Source organism: Sphaeramia orbicularis, chromosome 3 (genome assembly GCF_902148855.1).
Source record: "Sphaeramia orbicularis chromosome 3, fSphaOr1.1, whole genome shotgun sequence".
NCBI classification, from domain to species: Eukaryota; Metazoa; Chordata; class Actinopteri; order Kurtiformes; family Apogonidae; genus Sphaeramia; species Sphaeramia orbicularis.
The window spans coordinates 45,672,636-45,693,880 of NC_043959.1; the positions used below are offsets into that span (position 1 = coordinate 45,672,636).

At 39.0% G+C, this 21,245-nt stretch overlaps 1 protein-coding gene across 1 annotated transcript in view; it reads left to right on the forward strand.

Moving 5' to 3' along the window:
- mafa (MAF bZIP transcription factor a) overlaps positions 1–21,245 on the forward strand; it is a 77,667-nt gene that overhangs the window by 47,762 nt on the left and 8,660 nt on the right. The gene's annotated exons all lie outside the window — the stretch shown is intronic.

The following is a 21,245-nucleotide window of genomic DNA, read 5'->3' on the forward strand; positions in this document are numbered from 1 at the left end:
AAGTGCCACTTGAATTATTCATCAAAAGTGGCTATAAAGCCAAGGGAGCTCTCTATATAGCCATGTTCAATTTTTTAATGTTCTTTACTGTAGTCACTAAATGTATTTATTGTAAAAGACATTACTGCTCTGGTTTGTTGTTGCATGGATAAATGTATAATGAGAATGTATATAGTCTTCTGAAAGCACATAAGGGCTCAATGGTTTTTCCACTATGTCTACATGTTGTGGTTACATAAAATGCATAGTCTGCTTACGACTTAAAAAAAAAAAAAAAAAAACGTCCACAGGTTTCTGTCTTATACACCTTCAGAAAAAAAAAAAAAATTAATGGCGGAGAAAGAAAAATACATTTTAATTGTGTATTGTTTCAGCTAAAGGACCACAATGAATATACCCCAAAACTACTGTCAGCTGTTTAAACTTTATCATATAGAGTAGACCTGTCTTGTCCATTGGAGACGGCTGTAGCTCAGGACACACCAACACTAGCTTCCACAAAAGATTCAGTACCGGAGTTACTTCTTTAGGCCCGTACCTGAAACTGGAGGCACCCAACTGTAACAGACTTTTGTCACCCTGTCACCGTTTCTTTTCTCTGAGAAATATGCATGTCCCACTGGGCAACTTTGGAACTGCATTATCTGTGTGTGTATTGTGAGAATGTCAGGACCTCCATGTATGCGGAGGTCTAACTTTGCCCCGGCTGACTCTCACTCTTACCACACAGACAGATTTACATGGCACAGGCAAGGAGCTTTGTGCATTCTGTTGGAGAAGTATGAAGTCCCCTGATGCATGCTGTTAAACTGGGCTACGATGTGTGATTTATGAACCTGGGCTTTTGAAACGTCTTGAAAATGAGCACCACATCTGAAAATATAAACATATTAAAAAAGATTGACCAAAATGCCTTTCCCCAATGAAAAGATTATACAAAATTACACAAATTACATGAAAAATGTGACCTCCTTCAGTTTTAATGTGATAGAAAGTAAGATGGCTATTTACTTCTAGCTTATTTTACTTTCCTTTCCTTTTTCCTTTTCTTCTGACTCTTAAGAGCATATTCTGTATAACCGAACTCGACCGTGCATAATTTTTGACTTGGGGAATATAAGAAATAGAGTAATTTATTCTATTTAGAAACATTTTGAGAGTTTCATATTTGATAATATGATATTCAACACTTGTCTTATATTCAGCTTCAGTTGCCTAAATGTATCCTAACCTTGAATAAACCCTCTTCCTTGCCTTCACGTAAAGCAAGACAGGTCAGCTATATTGTTAGATAATTTAAAAACCTTACCAGTGTGCCTGTTCGTGTTTATTTATCCTCAGATTTTATGAGTCTTTGCTGTTTAAATACATTTTAGTAAAGCTAATTATGAATATTTAATAGCACAAGAACTGCCAATAATTTATAGGGGGTTGTTTTTTAGAGCACTCCCTGACTAGACTATGTAAACTCACCTTTTCTGATAGAGGAATTCTTTCCACTTCCACACTATAGTGCCTGTACACATCCAGTTGTCAGTTCACTGGTTGAAAAGTGTAGTGTTTTTTTTTCTCTGGAGAAGCAGCACAGGGCTCAGAGCAGGGAGCTGAGGCTTTGTAATCACTGTCCTGTCTCTACCTCTGCATTTCTCTGTCTGTGTTTTCTGTTAGTATTGGAGCTGACAGCCTCTCACTGGAGGAAGAGCTTTGAACCTGAGGGCTTCTCTTTCTACCAAAGGCTAATCGCTACTTCAGAACAGGGGACTGCCCCTAAACAAACATTTACTGCTGTAAAGACAGGGTTGGCCCCTAACGATGTAGGTCAGCAGGGCTTTTTACGGCAAGGCCTTTATGGAGACGGATGCCAGAGATGGACAAATAGCAGGACATTAGCTGTCAGCAGCACCAGCAGGAGCCAGATCTGGCCGCACTTTAATAGCTGTTTGTTGGTGGAGAGGAAGAGACTCATAAAAGAGGAGACTCTTATCTTCTGCGGACCCTGTGTATTTGTGTCACAGCCAAGACTGACCACAGTGAAACACAACTAGTGCCGGCCAGGCCAGAGATGGACGGCACTCCATTTGATAATTGCAGTGCATCCTCATATCTGCATGGGCCACAGGGCTGAATCCTAATGCTGCACTACCACAGGCATCGAGCCGCCTTTATAGTACACGCTACCACGCTTGATTTGTCAACACTGTAAATACATCTTTCGTGGGGAGTGTAATATAATGCTATGATTTTTCTGACAGCATAATCAGTTCATCCAACAAGGTTTTATTTGGTGACAGCTTTGAGGGTCTTTCTCTGCCTGAGGAGCTACGCTCTCCCACTCCACATGCTCACACCTTTAACGACTTCTTAAATGTCACAGAATGTCAGGTGGAGGTATAAAAGCAGAAGACCTCCTCCTGCTTGCCAGTGATCCTCGGTAGTTTTTACTACGCTACAGTGCTGCCGGGCAGGACATATGCACTCAGGTGTGGCCCAGATTTCACCGGACCGGCTGGTGACATGATTTAATGCACTTGCTACTAAGGAGCCAAGTGAGAAGAGCTCTTTGTCAGAGGAAGAGCACTGATTGAACACAGCATGGCCTTACAAATGTATCCTTTGTGCATGCTACTTAGATGAAAATCATCCATCACATGTGGTTTCATACAGTAGAAGCCTCAAGATTATAAAGCATTCTCTGTAGTGGGTCAAGCTGCTGCCTCACAAACACCACAATATTTTTTCTTCATTTCACAAAGATTTAAAATCACTGTAGGTTGGCTGTACATTCCCGGGGGAACCAACTACTGCTGTGATGAAATAAGCATAAACTCTGCTCAATTTTCCATTGAGCTAACCAGGCAGCTCATCTCCATTAGTGTTAGTCTAACCAGCTCCGCTCTGGATCTCTTTAGCTGTGATCTCGCCAGAAGCCAGCTGGGTGAATGTGTGCGTCTGTGTGTGTGTGTCTCTGCACACGCTTGTGTGATTTTGCGAGAGCTCAGTACTCTGAGCCCTACAGCTGTGAGAGATCTGAGTGTAAGGCCATGATGGGGCTCCGTTAAGCTCAACAGCGTGAGCCTGTATCAATTACGCTGCAACAGCGATATGGACACAGCGTGCGGTCTTCAAAGACAAAGACTTATGACCGCCCAGCGTCTCCTCAGCTCCTCTGGCCACAGAGTCAGCTGGATAACCTTCAGACAACACACACTAACTAGGGGAAGAAGGACACAGAATGATCACTTTTATTTACTGAGTTTATTTATTTTCCTAGATAATGCTGTAATGAAATTGAACCTGACAATTAACTGTCTTGCAAATATTTGTAAAGTGACAATTTATTTGCCCTTTTCTGTTCATTTTGTCAGTAATAGAGTATAAGCAAAACAATAGTATATTTATTTTCAATAGTATAATATTTATATTCACTCAGTACACCTGATGGAGAAGAAGAAGGAGGAGAGCCCCTAAACACTGGAAGACGTAAATAAAAATTACATTCCTATTTGCCTTTTAGGTTTTGTAAACAAAAGTTGCACAGAGAAGATTTGACAAAACTGACACCAGTATACGAAGCCTATTACTGAGCCTGAAATATACAAGGAAATTACTGGTAATGGCAGGTAAAGAAGTTAAGCTCTTCAAGATGAAGGGGATGCAGAGAGATTAAAAGAATGTCAGTTAAATCTATGTGTGCAAATACTGATGAAATATGACATTTCTTTTAGCGTCATACAGCTGTTTTTACACAGATAAATGGAGATGATTATCACAATTACACAACATAATTGCAATTGCAATGAAGGCAATTATGTAATAATAGTGACAGGCCTAATGTCATACTTATAGCTAAATCTATGATAGTTATAATATCACATGTTATAACTGTCATCAATTACACTTTAATATGTGATTGATATAGTTTTTCCACTTTGTTAAAAACTACGTGTATATACAGAAAGTAAAACATCTCTGTGTATTCATTTTTGTGTCTTTTGTGATTTATGAGAAAGAGAAAAAGGGGAAGGAGAGAGAGATCCTTCAAAGAACAAAGTGGTGGCCTGTGACCTGCCTCACCTCTTAGTGGTAAAAAGGCTCTGTGGCCCAGCACTCTTTGAACGGCATATGGATCCAGCTCCTGGGCTGGGGACTAGCAGTATAGATGTATAGATGAGCTATAATCCATGTAGGTCTACTTCTACTCCCAACCTTTTTTCCACTACCTTTGTACCTTTATACCTCTATATTCAATAGCACTCCAAAGACAAGCTTACGCCTTTGAGGACTCGACTAAAGTTTGAGAGATTCTGTCGGCAAAACTGTCATGCATAATGTGTGTAGTGTGTGGTATTTTCCTAGACTTCTGGTTAAAGAAATGACTGCCATACCAGCCAGTCAGCTGTGGACTGTTGCAAGGGTGTAGGTATGCACTGTGAGTGTGTGTGTGTGTGTGTGTGTGTGTGTGTGTGTGTGTGTGTGTGTGTGTGTGTGTGTGTGTGTGTGTGTGTGTGTGTGTGTACAGTGTGGTAATGAATGAAGGTAAATGGCGGGGTATGAAGCACTTCCCATCGTAATTTCACACTTGTCAGCTCTTGTGAGGAAACTTCACCTTTACACAAGGATAGCAGAACAGGCCGGTCCAATAGAAAACAGAGAAAATTTGTCTTCGTGTTGTGGGATAAATTTTCTATGCAAGAATTTCCTTTGCATATATTCTACTAACAGACTGCACTCAAACAACACACAATGGTCTCAATACATAGAAGGCATTTTATTTAATATGGTGAGCATCACAAAAATCTAAATGAAAATATTTCTTGTATTATTAGTGAGTGTTTTCGTAACTGGCATTACTTTATAGATTTACATATATAAAGTGAATTTAAGTGCGTGTGTGTGTGTGTGTGTGTGTGTGTGTGTGTGTGTGTGTGTGTGTGTGTGTGTGTGTGTGTGTGTGTGTGTGTGTAAATAGAAGGAGCTCCATCCTGACAGGAAAATGTGTCATCTAAATATAATGAATATACAAATTGCAAATTATTTAAAGGGGTTTATGATTAAACCAGAAGGTGAAGAGGTGAAGATACAATTAAATCTAGGTTTCAATGGCCACCTTGACAGAACTCACTCTGACCTAACGTGAACTGTTTTTCATTAATAATCCCTGTGCGTTAATGAGCCGGGTCCATGCCTAGAATTGTGGGATAAAAGGTGGCTGTAACACCCACCTGCCAGGGGCGCACATCTGAGATATTCCTCAACTTCACACAACTGTTCCTCTATAAAGTGTTGCAGTAATGAGGCAGCCAAAGGAGGAAAGGAAGAAACACCTGTTTCACTTAATTTACTGGGTGAAGGTTGGTTTATGCATCGTTTTATGAAATGTTCTGTTGTTTAATATATCCCACATAAACATTTATCCTCAGTGTAAATTTAAGCTGCAGTCTGTACATAACACAGTACTTAGCTTTGTATCAGACATGTTAACCCTGTTTTTAGGATTCAATATCACAGGATGAAAAACACAAAAGGAAGTTTAATTTTTAAACAGCTAAGGGTTCGGACTAATGTAAAGCAAATGTGTATTTCTGTTGTGGGTGTCAGAATGTGGAGTTCTTCAGCAATGGAAGAGAGGAGCTGTACAAATATTTTTCCGTTTAAGAAGTTGTATAAGGAGAGAATAGAGAAGCTTTACAAAAAACATATAATGAAATAATTTTACTTATGGATTTTTGGATTTGTTTATTTTCATTGACTATGACTACGAAGGGGCAGGTATTATAAGTTTTTGTCATCCTGCTCCTTTCCAAACATTTAGACTGGAATGAATAAATAAATGAATGACATGAATGAAAATATTCTCAGTATTTCACTTGTGATGCAGCTCAAGGTGCAAACTCTTTATACTATTTTGCAGTAGTAGAACGCTGAATTCTATACTAAAGGACAATGTTTTATCGCTTCGATCTATTTTGATTCAAGTTTAACGTAATGTAAAAATTCAACACTAAAAAGGATAATGATATACAATTCATGGGATCTGTAAAACACACTAAACGGAGTCATTTATACACGTCAGGTCCTATCTATTCAGTACACTAGATAAGTTAGTGAGAGTGAAAGTGGCACTGAGAGTATGTTTGTGTGTGTGATGGCGAGTGAGACAGAGCAGGGAGAAGGAAAGTGTGAGTAGAGGGAGGATATGAGAGCCTTCTCCGGGGACCTTAAACAAACTGACTAAAGTGGTCCTGTTTTCTGATCAGGCACAGAGAGGAGAACACTTAGCACTGCTGGAGACACTCTAAACAGCCACTGAGGAATTAGCCTGTTACTGGGAAACTTCACAGCTCCTGCACTGGGCCGTGTCCCCGACTAAGTAATACAGAAAATAGAACAGGCAATAAACGGCAACAAACAAATGCACATATGCACACACTCGCCTATCCCCCTCCCACTCACACTTACACAGGTGCATAAGGATGCTCTGTATGTATGCCAATAAGCACAGCGCTCATGATGCCTGTCTCAAACCAGCACAGATAAACACGTAAACACACAGAACACAAGCTACCATATGCGCTGCTCTCTCTCCGAGGAGAACCGGCAGATAATGAATGGGCCCCCTCACACACTCCAGAAAAGTGTCGCAAGTGACTTGAGACAAGGAAAAATATGTTTTCACTGAGGAAAAGGAATGACCTTATTCCTTCTCCGTGTTCGTATACAATATCCTTTTGCCTGCATCACCAGGTTCGGCCAAACAAAGATGAGCTTAAATTTAGGCCCCATGATGTCAACACAAACACAGGATAGAAAGTTCATGTTTAATTAGGTGTCCCCCCTTTTCTAAAGTTCATTTCAATTAGTCCCACCTCGGCCCCACTTTCAGGTCTCAGTGATTTGTCAATGCCTCAACTTCTATGTAGTGCAGTGTGGTCACAATGCAGCATGTAAATGTGTGTGTGTGTGTATATATATTTTTGCATGCGTGTTTATGTTGTGTGTGTGACCCCAACAAAACGGGACTCCTGTGCCCTTGACATTTCCTTCTTGTTCTTATGATGAATTGCAGGGGTTATTTACTAGTTCATAGGAGAGATTCACATATCCCTGCTTTGTTCCCAAACACTAACAAAGAATGCGAAGACTTTCAGAAAAATAACTCTAAAACTTTAGCTGACACTTAACAATGACAGAGACACGGGTTAATAATAATAATCATTACATGTACGTTTACGATCCATTTATCACTGTTTTATATTGAGGGTGGAAATTGTGTTTCACAGGAGGTTTTGTATGTAAGTTTTTGATAAATGAGGTGAAGAATAATTTTGTGTGTGTCACTATTTGGTAGTTGACTTGTAAAAAATATAAATAAAAGTGGAATTTATATTGTTGTAGATCATTCTGACATTCTATGTATAGACTTTTTTTGCTAAATTGTACTCTTCAAATGTAAGGTATATTAATTTACTAGCAAATATTTCATAAAAACACATTCGGACGAGGTGCATGCAGTACCACTCACATGAACTGTACATCCGTGGATATAGGTGCCATGGTTAGATGGCCTATATGTCCTATGTAGGATCCTGAAGGTGTACTATGTCTGCGCTGTCCATTTTGTGACACCCTCACATAAGCCGATCAATCAGCTGTAATGAAACCCATCAGGTCACCTTTGAAATTTATCATTTTTTTGTGTGCGTAAAATGAAACGCCCCGTGATGGTATGGAAGGCTAAATTTAGATTACCTATATGCAACATATCTCTACTCCCCCCCTACCAGCAAAAAAAGAAAGAAAGAAGGGGAAAAAGGTTTATGAATTATGCTGAAATGCAGAGCTTATACTGTATGCCAGTGCGCTAGTGACAGGTATTATCAAAACACTGATTTTATCTTCTTTTCTAATGTTTAAGAGAACGTGCAAAGAATCTGAAAGTTTTAATATATTATGCACATCAGCGGAAAAAAAAAAAAAAAAAAGAACCTGAGCAATCACCTGACTGTTTGACTTATCTCTTTCACCCTGTGGTGTGTCTCACTGTGTTTCTGTCGCTTGCAGAGGTTTGAGGTACTTAGCATCTCTTGTTTGCACACAATCCGTCTGTGATTATTGCCCGCTTCAGGCTTCATGCACAGTGATGCGTCTTTTCACAAAGCAGCCTCATTTGCATAGCTTTTGCCAAGAACCTCTCAAAATCTTAAGGAGAGTGCTTAAAGACGAGTTATAGATGAGCAATCATAATGACAGATCGCCTTGTTTGTGTTAAAGGCAGGCTGTGTCAGTATCAGCAAAGTCGCACCCAGTAAATTGGCTCTTCAAATCAGAATAGCTCCACGAAAACTTTTATCAATTTGTTTTGATGCAGTTAGGATTACTTCCAACATTTTACGGGTTTTTCCACAGCAATTCGGGGCTTTTTTTGAATAGTCAGGCCAAACCTGTTTCAGTGCAATCAAGGTCCGACGACACGGTTCATTTTCTGCAGATGGCACACAAAAAGTCCTTATTCGAGCATTTGCAAAGAAATAGGCTTTTCTTATGTGTTTGTTGATTTGTTTATTTATTTCTTTATTTTGTTGTTGTCATTTTTTTTCTGCTGAACACAGCTGCTCAGGCCCCTTCATGCAGAAAGGCCCAGTATGGCTCTGTCTGTAAATCGGAGTCCGGGGGCCACGAGACAGAAAACGAGGGAGAACCACCCGGTGAAATTTAGCGCACGATGGCTCCCAGCGGGCATCATTTGGGGACCAAAGAGATTTTTTCTTTTCCTTTTTCCTGCATGGTGAGCAGGTTGGAAAGCTCAACCCTAACATTGCTGCTGACACAACCACTCAGGGACGGCTGTAACAGCTCTCTTAGCATGGCACCTGTTATTGAGCCGTCAGAGAGAGCGAATGAGAAAGAGAGCGTTGGCGAGGGAGGGAGAACAAGGAAGGGAGAAGGTGTGAAAACAGGAAAGAGTGAAACTCAATTGTAATTTCAGGGCTGTCACAGTTGTGAGAGCTGGTAATTCCGCTGCCGTATTGGTGAGTGTACATGCTAGACTGCCTCTCGCTGCAAAAGACTGAGGGCATCCTGATCTCTTCCTTCACTGTGCAGCCTTCCTAAATTTACATTCATCTAGGATCAGAGTAAACAAACTCATTGTAATTAGATTCACACCGGGCTACAATGCAAACATACAAAAGAGTATGCATTTATAAAATGGTCACACTCCAGCTCCTTATATTTTGTTGCTTTGTGTCTCAGGTTAATCACATTTTCTTTCCCGTGTCTCCTTTCTTGAGCTATTCAGTCTGGCTTTTGTACAACTCTTTTTTCATTGCTTTTTTTACACTAAGTAAAATTGGCTTTTGGATTTTTTTTTTAATGATTCATAATGCTTTCATCAAATTAATAATCATTATTAAGACCACCTTACGAAGATAAATGACCTATTGTAGAAGAGCCAGCAATGAAAGCATATGCACTGTTTTCAATACTGAGCCTTTTCATTTGTAATTGGTTTTCTTTTAAGACGATACAATAAAAGAGGCTGAAGAAATTTAAGGATTTCTATATCAAGTTAACACAGCAGTTTGTGGCAGAAACAAATACTGACAGATACCGAGAAATAAAAGAAAGAGCGTGTGTGGGGGTGGGCTGTTTTATTTTCTTTCGGAACCAATCATCAGAGGTACACGGCAAGTAGCTGTCCATTCAAGCAGAGCAGTGGCGTTCCTCTGCAGAGCAATCAAAATGGATTAAACCAACCACGCTCCAGCTGCCTCCACGCAAATCAGATATGCCCGTGATGATGATAATCAATCCATAATAAAATAACACAACATAAATCTGATAGTGTTGTTCCAACAATTTTAATAACATAGATTTAAATATTGCCATGTGCAGTGGAGTGATTTATTAATGAAAAAGTGCTATCAAGCTTATATACACCCCAGTTCTGGTGGCTCGCCAATAATACCATTAACTGCATTGTTCAAACTCATTATGTGATGAGAAACACAATAATAATCGCAGGACTACAAACGCACAATTTCTCCCATTGAGCTAATCACTTTTGCTAGCATTATTAGTCTCTCTTCCTCTCTCCCTCTCTCTCCTCTGCTCTCCTGCTCACTTTGTCATAAATCCTAGGAGAGGCTGGCATATAAATCCCTAGTGCTGAATTAGTATTGTAATTTCTGGTATCCATGCATGCTTTGCCAGCGCAGGCTTTGGAGTTATTAATCTGGGGGGACAGGTGCCATAGAAACAATATGCTGAGCGGTTGGCCTGGAAAATCGTCCGACCCCACCCGTGCCAAAGCCCTCAGTGCATTGAATTAGAATTACAAGGTATGGACCTGGGCCCAGTTTTAGTAAGCATAAAAAACCTGCGAGATGACAGGGTTTTATGTGTGAAGTCTTCATCATTACCATTTAAGTTAAAATTTACGCTTTTCAATAGATTTCTTTTTGTTAAATGCAACTTATAAATTCTAGTGGAAATTGAAGCAAATACATGAATTCTGAGTTACTGAATCACTGACGAATGGCCATCGTGCCTCTTTTGACATCTCAGAGTGTATGAGCCGAGTTGTTTTTGGAGTCCCATAACGTGTGATATCATGTGGTTTACCACCTCTCTGACAGAAAAGCTGTTAGGCTGCACATATGGCTCACTGACAAACATGACAGATGAAACACTTTGTTTGCTTTTGTTTAAGCACCGGCTCCTCTCCTAATACAAGCCTTTTAAGTGATCAAAAAGGCCTGGCAATATTTGATGTTGTCTACGAAGAGAGGGGGAGGCAGAGGAAGTGTCATTCAGTGATATACAGCTCCAGTCCTCTGTCACACAGCGCAGTGTCTGCTGGGAAATAATCTGACATCTTGTGCTCGACACATCCAAGCGATGAGTAGAGAAGGAGTGAGAAAAAGGAGGCAGGGGGAGAGAGATGGAAGGTAGAGAGTGATGGGACAAAGAGGAGAGGGAGGAGAGAGGCTGAGGGAAGTGGGAGAGAGAGAGAGACAGAGAGAGAGAGAGAGAGAGAGAGAGAGAGGACACAATCAATTCAGCAGCCCCGTCTCCATCATGTCATCGCCTGTCAGCATAGATTTAAGAATGAAGCTTTTGAGAGACCTTCCAGAGCTACAGTCTGATCAATGCACTGACAATGTGGGCCCAGATGTCAGTGACATGCATCACACAGCTGCTCAAAACACAACCAACCCCTTTCTGACCACATCACCGGAACTACCAAAGGCCTCTGCCCTCCAGTTTGTAATGGGACATGGCAGACTTTCCACATTTAGACAGTCACCGTTTCCTTTTATATTACCACAGAAATACAGGCTTTTCTGCAGAAAGGTGTTAACCTCATGCCTATAAGATGAACAACACTGAGAGAAAACTGGAAGTGCATATGGACAAGACCATTAGAGGAAACAGAGAGGCAAAGATGAAGAGAGAGTGACTGGGTGAATAAATCGAGTCATTAAGCATGTGTTTGTGGGAGCATGGCTCCCATATGACAGTGCAGGGTGGCAGGATGCTTCTGCTGCCGTTGCCTGTAAATAGACAAACAGATTGGCTTGTTTGCCTCTCTCCTCTGGGCAGCTTTTGGCTTTTGGTTTCTAGGGAACGCTTAGGCCTCCCCTGGATCTCTGGAGAGAAAACTCCTTATGCTGTATTTCAATTTATAGCGTGGGTTCTTTTAATTAATCTACACCACTGTCAAATACTGAGCTCATTTTGAACGCAGTACTCAGACCATTTAGTAGATGCATTTCCACATTTAACTGATTTTAAAAAAAGTGCCCCAAATTCAGCGTTGCTTAAAGGTTTCACAGGGAAGAACCATATGCTTGTACAGTAAGCAAGTAAGCAAGCTCTGCACTTTTTGCAGCCTGCAGGATGAATAAGTAAACTTGCAAACACCCTAAAGCAATGCATCCTTGTTCAGAAACACACCCAAGAGTGAATCTCAAAATAAACCTAAAATGCAACAAATATCACACTCACACATCATATATATATATCATTTACTATCTCTAATTGCTATACCGAGAAGCTGATCACATGATCTCAAAAGAATCAAATTTTAGGAAAATTACAAACTGTGTCTCTGTCTTTTCGTGGCATACTGTGAATGCTGAGTTTATATCCTAATAAATAAAAATACAATATTTATCACAGTGCAGTTCTGGCAGTCCTAACTATATTTTCCCTAAAACGATCGGCTCCTTATTATCCTGACACTGGATAAAATGCACGGAAAACTCCAGACTCCAATGGACATATTTGTGGTTTATGCTGACCGAGCAACTGAGGACATGTGACTTCAGGTCTGACCAGAACTCGCTGTCTGCTGTCGACTAGCAGGTCAAACACATAATTATTATTTACAGAACATTGTTTTCAACTTTAATGGACATGACCTATAGTTGAGAAAAGATAAAAATACAATCAGTCTATATTTTCCACTGCAAATCTGATTTTTTCTTTGAGCGTAAACATGCTTTTTAATATAGACAATACTAAAAATTAATAGTATAACTACTTTGTCTTGGTGATAGTAAAAATCTAGTGCAGAATGAAGTGTAACAAATCATATCTGCCAACTAAGTGGAACAAATTTCTCTCTGGCCAGTGGAAAGAGAAAACCACGGTGACTCCATCTCTACAGCATCGAAATGGAAAATCTACCTCTGATTTCAAAACCTTATGAAAATGTTGAAGGAAAAAAAATACTGTTTCACACATGACACCGGGGTAAAATCTAGTCTTTTTTTCCTTCTCTGTCTCTTAGATGCACAACTGTTACTCAACTGCCGTTACTTCCGTTCACTTCAGTGCTCTCCAGCCCTCTCACTCTCTCCTGTCTTTTGATTTCAGTGAGGAGGGCAATCGTTACGTGAATGATGGTACCCATCAGTGTAGTGCATGTGTTGTAAAACTGTCAGCTACTGACAGATTGACTGACATGGTCAACCCTTCGATCACCGCGGCAGAGATGGCAGGGCTCGATGGAAAAGGATGGTGTGAAAGCGAAAGTAGAAAGACAGAGGGAGAGAAAGGGTGAGGGGAAACAGGTGCATTTAGAAAGTGGTGTTTTATTTTGTTTTGTTCTGTGAGCACTGATCAAATCTGGCACTAAACTCAAACCATAAAGCAAACATGGTTGAATTTAAAAAGGAGGGGGGCAAAAAACGACTGATATATAGAGAAGCAGTGTTCCCATGTAATTTCCAACAGCTGTTGATTCAAAGGGAAAAACTTTATTTGGTCCAGATGGTCTCAGTCAGTGGCAGAATGAGAGAGCTGACTTCATTGGCTCCAGCCATGTGTTTTTCCTCCTGATAGAAATTAAAACGGTCGTTCGTTTGTCACCGCTCACTACACAGCTTAAAATGTAGCAATGAAACGTTCCTTGGCGATAATGCACCATAATTACTCAAACGCCTGTTCTTTATCTGCAGCAGAGGGAGGACAGAAGGAACATTTTCCTCGGATGAGATTTTAAAACCCAGAGCCTGCCCAAGCCACGGCAAAAGATGGAGAACACAGTCAAAAGTATTGTTCTTTTTGTTCTACAGAGCGCCATAAGTCTGTCATCATCTTCCTCATAGCCATAAAAATGACAGTACAAGTGTTATGTGACCTTTTTTTTTTTCGTTTGGAAACAGCAGCTTCCACCGCCGCCGGGTGAGCCTGAGTATCTCTCCCTCCAATCAGACGTACACATGCTGTAGTATTGTGGCGTAGCAAGTTTCGGGGTGTGATAAATGTATTTATGTTAGCAGTCTGATGGGTATTGATCTCCTCGGTGGCTCCTCAGCAGCTGAACATTATGGGACCCTGGAAGGGAAGAGAGTGGGCGGCTCTCTGCTAGCGCACATCTTACACCTCAGAAATGAGGTGAAAAACTCACTGCTGTGGAGGTGTGAAAAGGTTAACAGTGGCCTCTGACTGCTGGTTAAATGTAAAATCAGTCATTTACCAGAAATAAAAGTATGAATATCTCAGCAGTCACTATTAGAGTGATGAAAAACCCAAGTATGACAGTGGTTGAGTCATGGTAGCACAAAACTGACAAAGAGCAAAAAAAAAAATTTATATATATAAATGTGCTGTTTTATGTGAACGTCCATGGGGGAACATGTGTGGGCTGAAGTGGTATGGGCATGAAAAATAGTAGATGTGTCCTGTGGTTTTTTGACTCACAGATCTACTAGAGCACCTTCGTCCCTGTGGCTTCACATTAACTGTGAGAGCTGCTCAGTGAGTGAGTCATGCTGTCGGAAATACGCTGAACGTTCGGTTATACCTGGACCAGACCTGGCCGCAGAGTAACACCACTCATAATGCTGCGTGAGAAATAAAACAGACGCCCACTTTTCAGCTCGGTTTCATTTCTGTATTTTTCTTTTGATCTCTGTCTTTGTCTTTTCTTGACCTTTCTTTGTTTCAGTGCTGACAGATGATTCATTAAGTCTTTTTTAAATCTTTGTTTAACCCATAAAGACCCAAACATCCACTGGCGACCAAAACCATCTACTGATGTAACTGTCTTTTCATGGTCATCAAATATGACCCATTTGGACGTTCAGAGGCTCTGTAGTTACTGTGGAAACACGTCATCTTCTACACCATTGATTCACCAGTAAAACCCATGGAGTTGGATCAGTGACAGTGGATGGAGACACTTGGTTCATGTTCTGTTGATGATAGATTTGCTGAAAAAGTCACTTTTTCTTCTGTTTCCTCTGTTTTTTATATAATAACCATCAACTTTAATCTGAGCTTTTATGAACATCTACATGATTAGTAAATTAAATGTAGGAAAATATCAGATTTTCACTGAAAAAACACAAAATACATAAGATAATAAAACGATAAATGGTGATAAATTACTTAAGGATGGTTAAATAAAGATAAAAAATTTATTTGGGAACTGCTACAAAAGTAACACTGGGTCCTTATGGGTTAAAATGCAACAATACAGTTTTTGATGTGTCATTCAGCCCTTTGGCCTCACACCTCCATTCTATAAGCTCTTTTAGAGGAAAAACTGTCTCATTTGTTTGGGAAACCTGTGCTTTTAAAATGTTTTCTGACTCCAAACGGCTTCTCTAAAACTTACAATCCTCTTTTGATTTTAGAGAAATTATTCAGTTTTCATAGCAAAATTCACAAAGCATGATTTAAAATTGCATTTAATGCCTTTGTAATCATGACTAATATATGATGAAGCAATTAAACTATGTAATTTGTTAAAAAAAGATATGTCATTCTCATTCATAGTCTTTGAAAAGCATCTGGTCCAAAAATGTATTAGAAAACTTAATGCACACATAGACACTTTTGAGAATGATATATAATTGGACAATGAAAGCCATTATTCATTTGCAGAAATAGAATTTTATGTCTTTCAAATAAAACTTGATTCATCTCAATAATCAGACTGAATATGTTTTTAACAGGAATAAAAGGAGAGAGAGAGAGAGAGAGAGAGAGAGAGAGAGAGAGAGAGAGAGAACATATGATAAATGCAGCATTTTCATGACATTCTGAATTTCAACATTTAATTAAACACTGCTTTATGGGAGTAAATAAAAATGATGAAATGGCTTCTTTTTGAACTAAAAACACATTAAAAACTTAAAAGAAAAACTAAAAGCCCAAATATTATAGTCTCATCTGAGGTCAGGAATAGACTTTGCAGTTCTGTGCAGATGCTGCTAAGGAGCCACAAATTGTGAAACACAAAATGAATGCAGTGACGCTCTCATTGTGGCTTAGTCTATAAACACAGGATCTGATTGGGTAATCACTGTCTCCGTTATGGTCTCTTTAACAGTAAATTCACCCCAAGTGAAGGGAGGAGGGCTCACTAGAATAACAAAATATCCACAGAGATAAGAGCTGCATACTCTATGACCCACTAATAATATTTCATGGAAACTTCCACAGCAGTCAGTGAAGAAGATGGACCTTTAAAGACCATCATGATAAGAACTAATTATCTTTATGTATGCTTAAGAGTTTCTGCTACTATACGTTAGTTATAAATGAGGAGTGATGACTTCAACAGACAGTCATACCTTCCAAGACGCACTTATACTTAGACAAACAAGAGTACATGACTAAAAAAAAAAAAATCAACTGTCAGAGTACAGTACAGTACAGTACGTACAGTACAAGCAAAGGTCGCTGATGAAAACAAAAATAAGTGTGAAATGTCCATCTAGATATGGAAAGTACATCCTGGCTGACTTGTGAGTCATGTGCATGTTGTGCAGCAGATGTTGAACTTTCACATTAACAACTCGTGTAAACCTCTTTAATGTAAATGTCAGCATTAGAGAAAAAAAATATAATCACAGTAATTTTTTCTGTCCTGGAACTTGTACGCATGAATGTATTGTTAACAAAAAACACAGTTAGTGAGACAAATGGTTTATTAGCAGGTGATTGGTAGCTGAAATACAGGTATTTGCATTTCAGGAAGTGTGTCAGCCATGAGGGGACTGTCCCAAGACTGAGCGACTCTTTCTGCTTCTAATGCCCTATTTCATAGAAGTACTTGTATGCTGAAGTATATTTGTTCCATGGATATACTCCGGAGCAAAATCAACATTAATGCAACACATTTAAAAAACAGTGAATAAAGTAGTTTTAAAAAAAAAAAAAAAAAAAAAGGTACTAAAATGAGAGAAAAGCTGACTCTCCAGGAAGCTTACACTATTCAAAAACAGGCAGTATTTAAGACATACTTTTCTATATTGTTTTTATTTTTCCATTATGTTACTCGATGATATGTTATCTGTTTCCCTCTTCCAGTAATATTGCATTATATTTCCAATATTCATGGTGTGTTTTTCCGTCTTTCACAGATCAAGGCTTCATGGGCTTTTTAGATGAAAAATTATCAATACAAGATGAAGCATCAGCAAAAAAGCAGTGACACATTGCCAACATGCTCTTGTTCCCGGTGCCAGCATCAATAATTCAGCCACTAGCTCATAACTTTATTTTCAATGCATAATTGAGGCCAACCAATGTTTTCTTCAGCCATTTATATGTCGAGTAATTTTTAAACAATAAAAGGAGCAGTCCATTAAGCTTTTTATGTCTTCTATTTTTCATACTTCAGTTCATGATTGAAAGTGTGGACAATGGAAGCTCTTTTCCTCTCACTGTACAAGGGCTCAGTTGTGTGTGTGTGTGTTTGTATATACACACTACTGTTTATATATATGCATATGAAGGGTTTTCTCCGCAGTCATTGAATGTAAGCATCAAAGTCTTTGAATGATAACGGTGTGAGAGCTGTGGTGAGTAAGTGTAGAATCCACATTTAAAAAATGTGGTTTGAAAAGGAAGGGGGTCTTTGGGTGAGCTGAGGTTTCCGTACCTGCATGAGTGTGTGTGTGTGTGTGTGTGTGTTTGAGTTGTGCATGTGTGCTTATGTGTATGTCCATGCTAAATAATTTTACAGCCCCCCCAATTCATTTTTTTGTCATTATAGTAGAACTTTTTTGTTATTAGGTTTTATTCCTTTATTTTAAAGACCAGTACAGTCTTTTCTTTTTGTGTGTATTGTGAGATTTAACCTGACCATGCAGCATCGTTTTGCAAAGAGAACAGAATTTTTTTGCACTACTCACATCCAGACAGGATGAAGAAAGACCTGAGTAAATATCTTTACATTGTCCAGTGCTACTTTGAAGAATCTTCTTTATCTATTGTCCTATTATATGACCTTACTATGTCTCATTTGTTTTGTACTACTGCTTAATAAATATTGATTTACTATTTTAATTACATGTTAATCTCAGAACGCGTAGGTGCCAGGGTTATGACTCTCTCAAGTCATACTGCAAATTTCCTGTTTGCAAATATTTATTGAGGATGGCATCCTGAGAGGGCCATAAAAGTGAATAGCAATCATTAAACAGAGAGTAGCTGTCTACCATATCTGCCCAAGTGTCAATATCAGCAACACAGTTTGACCCATCTCCTAATCAATTATTTTTACTCTTCTTTTAAGGCATGTGTCAGGACACAGTATCACTTCAACATGCTTGTGTCATCTAAATATCAATACTAAAATATTTTCCTGAATAAAAAGCACAAGAACTGTGTTAATGCTGCCTGAAAGAAGCAATAAAATAATACTCAAACATTCCTGTTTTGACATCTTGAGGCTACATTTTACACATACACTGATTTATACTTAGCCTTTTTAAACACTTCTGTTTCCTTTCAGAAATATAGCCTAGTTGTTAAAACACACAGACTTTGGAAGCTGCTAATGATTTCCTCACCTTTTAAAAATAACACTTTTGTAGCTCAATCCAGAGTGACATCTTCTGAAAAAAGTTGGATGTTTTAAAGTGATGTAAAAATCTTAAAAATCTTCACTGAACAGTAAATTGACTCAATGTTTAAATGTAGTGAATTAAGGTTTGTATAATCTAAAAAAATAAAGAAATAAATACATTGATTGATGTGTTGAGCAAAACCCACAATCTCCCAGAGGGAATATTTCAAATTTTAACTTAATAAAAAAAAAGATACAAATTTGTACTGCTGAAAGGATGATCTTTTTGCTGTAAATTTCTTTAGGTCCCATTAGCATTATTAAGTCTCATTGTTATTTGTAATGTTTTAGTACGTTGTATGTTTGTAGTAAAAAACATAAACTGAGGTATACTTCCTTTTCTATTTACAGTAGGTGGATTAAATGAAATTCTTATCACTTGCTGCACAGCAATGAAGGTTCAGTCTGTGCTGTCCTCCCCCTCATCATTTTCAGTCGAACTCTTTTTTCTTGTGCTCTTTCTCTCTCCATCCAAGTCCTTCCATTGTGAACATATACTGACACTGGGACGTTAGATGATAAGAAAACTGAAAAAGTATTATTATTATTATTATTATTATTATTATTATTATTATTATTATTATTATTATTATTATTAAATAATAATAATAATAATAATAATAATAATAATAATAATAATAATAATAATAACAATAATAATAAAAGTAAAAGCAGGAAAAGCTGTAACTGAAGAACATGAAGAACACTTAAGATGTGGCCAAAAGAACTGACTAAAATATTTACTTTAGAAAAGGTTGCTCAAAGTGTGTGTTTGGGAATAATCCATGCAGTATGTAGTGTTTGCATGGTTTGTTCCTGAGATCAAGGTTGCTGGTTTAACTGAGCCTGCACTGGACCCAGGGCTGAGAGAGCAGGCAGAGGCGCATCGATAAACTATGAAATGGTTCCAATATGGCCAATCGATGAGGCTTTGTGAGCAGCTCCCTTGGGGCTTTGATTTTCCTCTCAAACAACAATCCAGGATCTCTGCTCTTCAAAGGCAAACTCCATCTTTGCTGTTATTGTTGTTGTTGCTTCACCCATGTTTGAGTGATGTCACTATGGTCGATTTTATCCATGTCCATAAAGGCTCTCCCACACTTGAATCACCCAGGAAACGGCTTCTGTTGGTCTCTGCAATGGTAACAACAACCAATAAAGGTCAATCTCCCATGGTAATGGCCAATTGGGTTTGTTCCCATTATTGGCACTCTGAGCCGTGGTCAACAGATGGAGAGCTGGCATCACTGACACAAGTTACACTCCAACCTTAAGGAGGTTTAGCTCGGCCTCTGAGCGCTGTTATACGATTCCTCTCGTTCTCTCCCTGATATTGTGTTGGCCTCTACATCATTCCATCATGTGCAGATCCTGTATAAGTACACCCGCCGTAGTAGCGTCACAGGAGCGCTGCCAGTGAAGGCTAACCGTCTAACCATTTCAGCTAATTGCCTCATTAATGATTCACCGGTGTTAGGCTGCTCTAGCACTTCGCTGTGGGGAGCAAATTGTTCTGATTGGTTTGCCTCTGTCAATTATTGATGAGGCAGTGAGCTGAAGTGCTAACACCTGGCTTTGGAGGTCCAAATGGCCCTGCATTCCCATCACATACTCTGTTATCACACACCATGGGACCACATCCAGTCTTGAAGGCTAGAGTCTTGACTGTTGGTGTTCTCAGAGAGTGGATGTAGCATGCCCCAGGGCGATGTCTGTGATCTCAGTTGTATAGCTCGTAGAACATGGCTCACTGCTGCATAAAAGGTGGACAGTACATACTATAGCTTGCAGTGATTTGTGCTGTGAGTAGTGGAAGACAATCACAGACAATGTCACTTGTAGAAAGGCCAGAAGCATAGCTGGACCATAATGCATTTATATTCTGTATATATGAGTATGTTGCCTAAAGCTATGTCTATAAATACCACTTTAATAAGTACATACCACAATAAAACATATAATGCATCTTATTAGGGCTAATGTAGGTAAGTAAACAAATAAATAAGAGTGAAGAGGAGAGGGGATGAGGAGGTGGGGCTGCATTTTAAGAAAAAGGAGTTTTTCAAATTTCTGACTCTTAATCTCAAAGAATATTCTAGTTTTTCTCTTGAAAACAAGCAGCATTAATCTTGCAAATTTGTGACTTTATAATTTCAAAGAAGAGTTTTTTTTTCTTTAGTAATTTCAGTCTTGCAGGTTATTAATTTCTTTGAATATTGCCAGCCCAATTTTTATTTTTTGCAAAAAACATTCTGAATATATGAACATCCTGTCCATATATATAAACTGAAAAAAGTAAAGTAAAATAAAACATACCAATTCAATGGACAAATGTCTTAGGTAATCACTTCAGGTTTTAGTATTCGCTGTTAGTAGACGTGTAATGTATGCAATGCAATGTCAACAGTTATTTGTGGTGATGTTTCTGGTGATTTATAATGGATGGTCCTTACAGTAGAGAAGCTTCATTCCCTGTAGTCTGTGCACAGTGGACCACCCACAAAGTACTGCTTCTGCTGATATGAATCACTTGAACAAAAACCTCATTGTTTTCCATTATTTTCCATTTTTACTTGAATAAAATAGATAAGAAAACCATTTCAAACAATAAAAACAAGGTGGATAGTCACATGCGTGATAACTAAATGTGCTCGTCTCTTCTTGGCCTTAATTGAAGCTGATTAAAGAGTCACCCCCCATGCTGACGCCACTGTCACTCTGAATCTCAGCCAAGTGGGCTTGCTGTGTACACTCACAGGGTGGTCACTCCGCCTTTGTTTTCGTACTGGCACAAGTGACAGCAGAGCCCACCCCCAGCCCCAAATACTAGGACTGTGACTCACTGTGTGTCACTGTCAGCCCTGGATCGTGA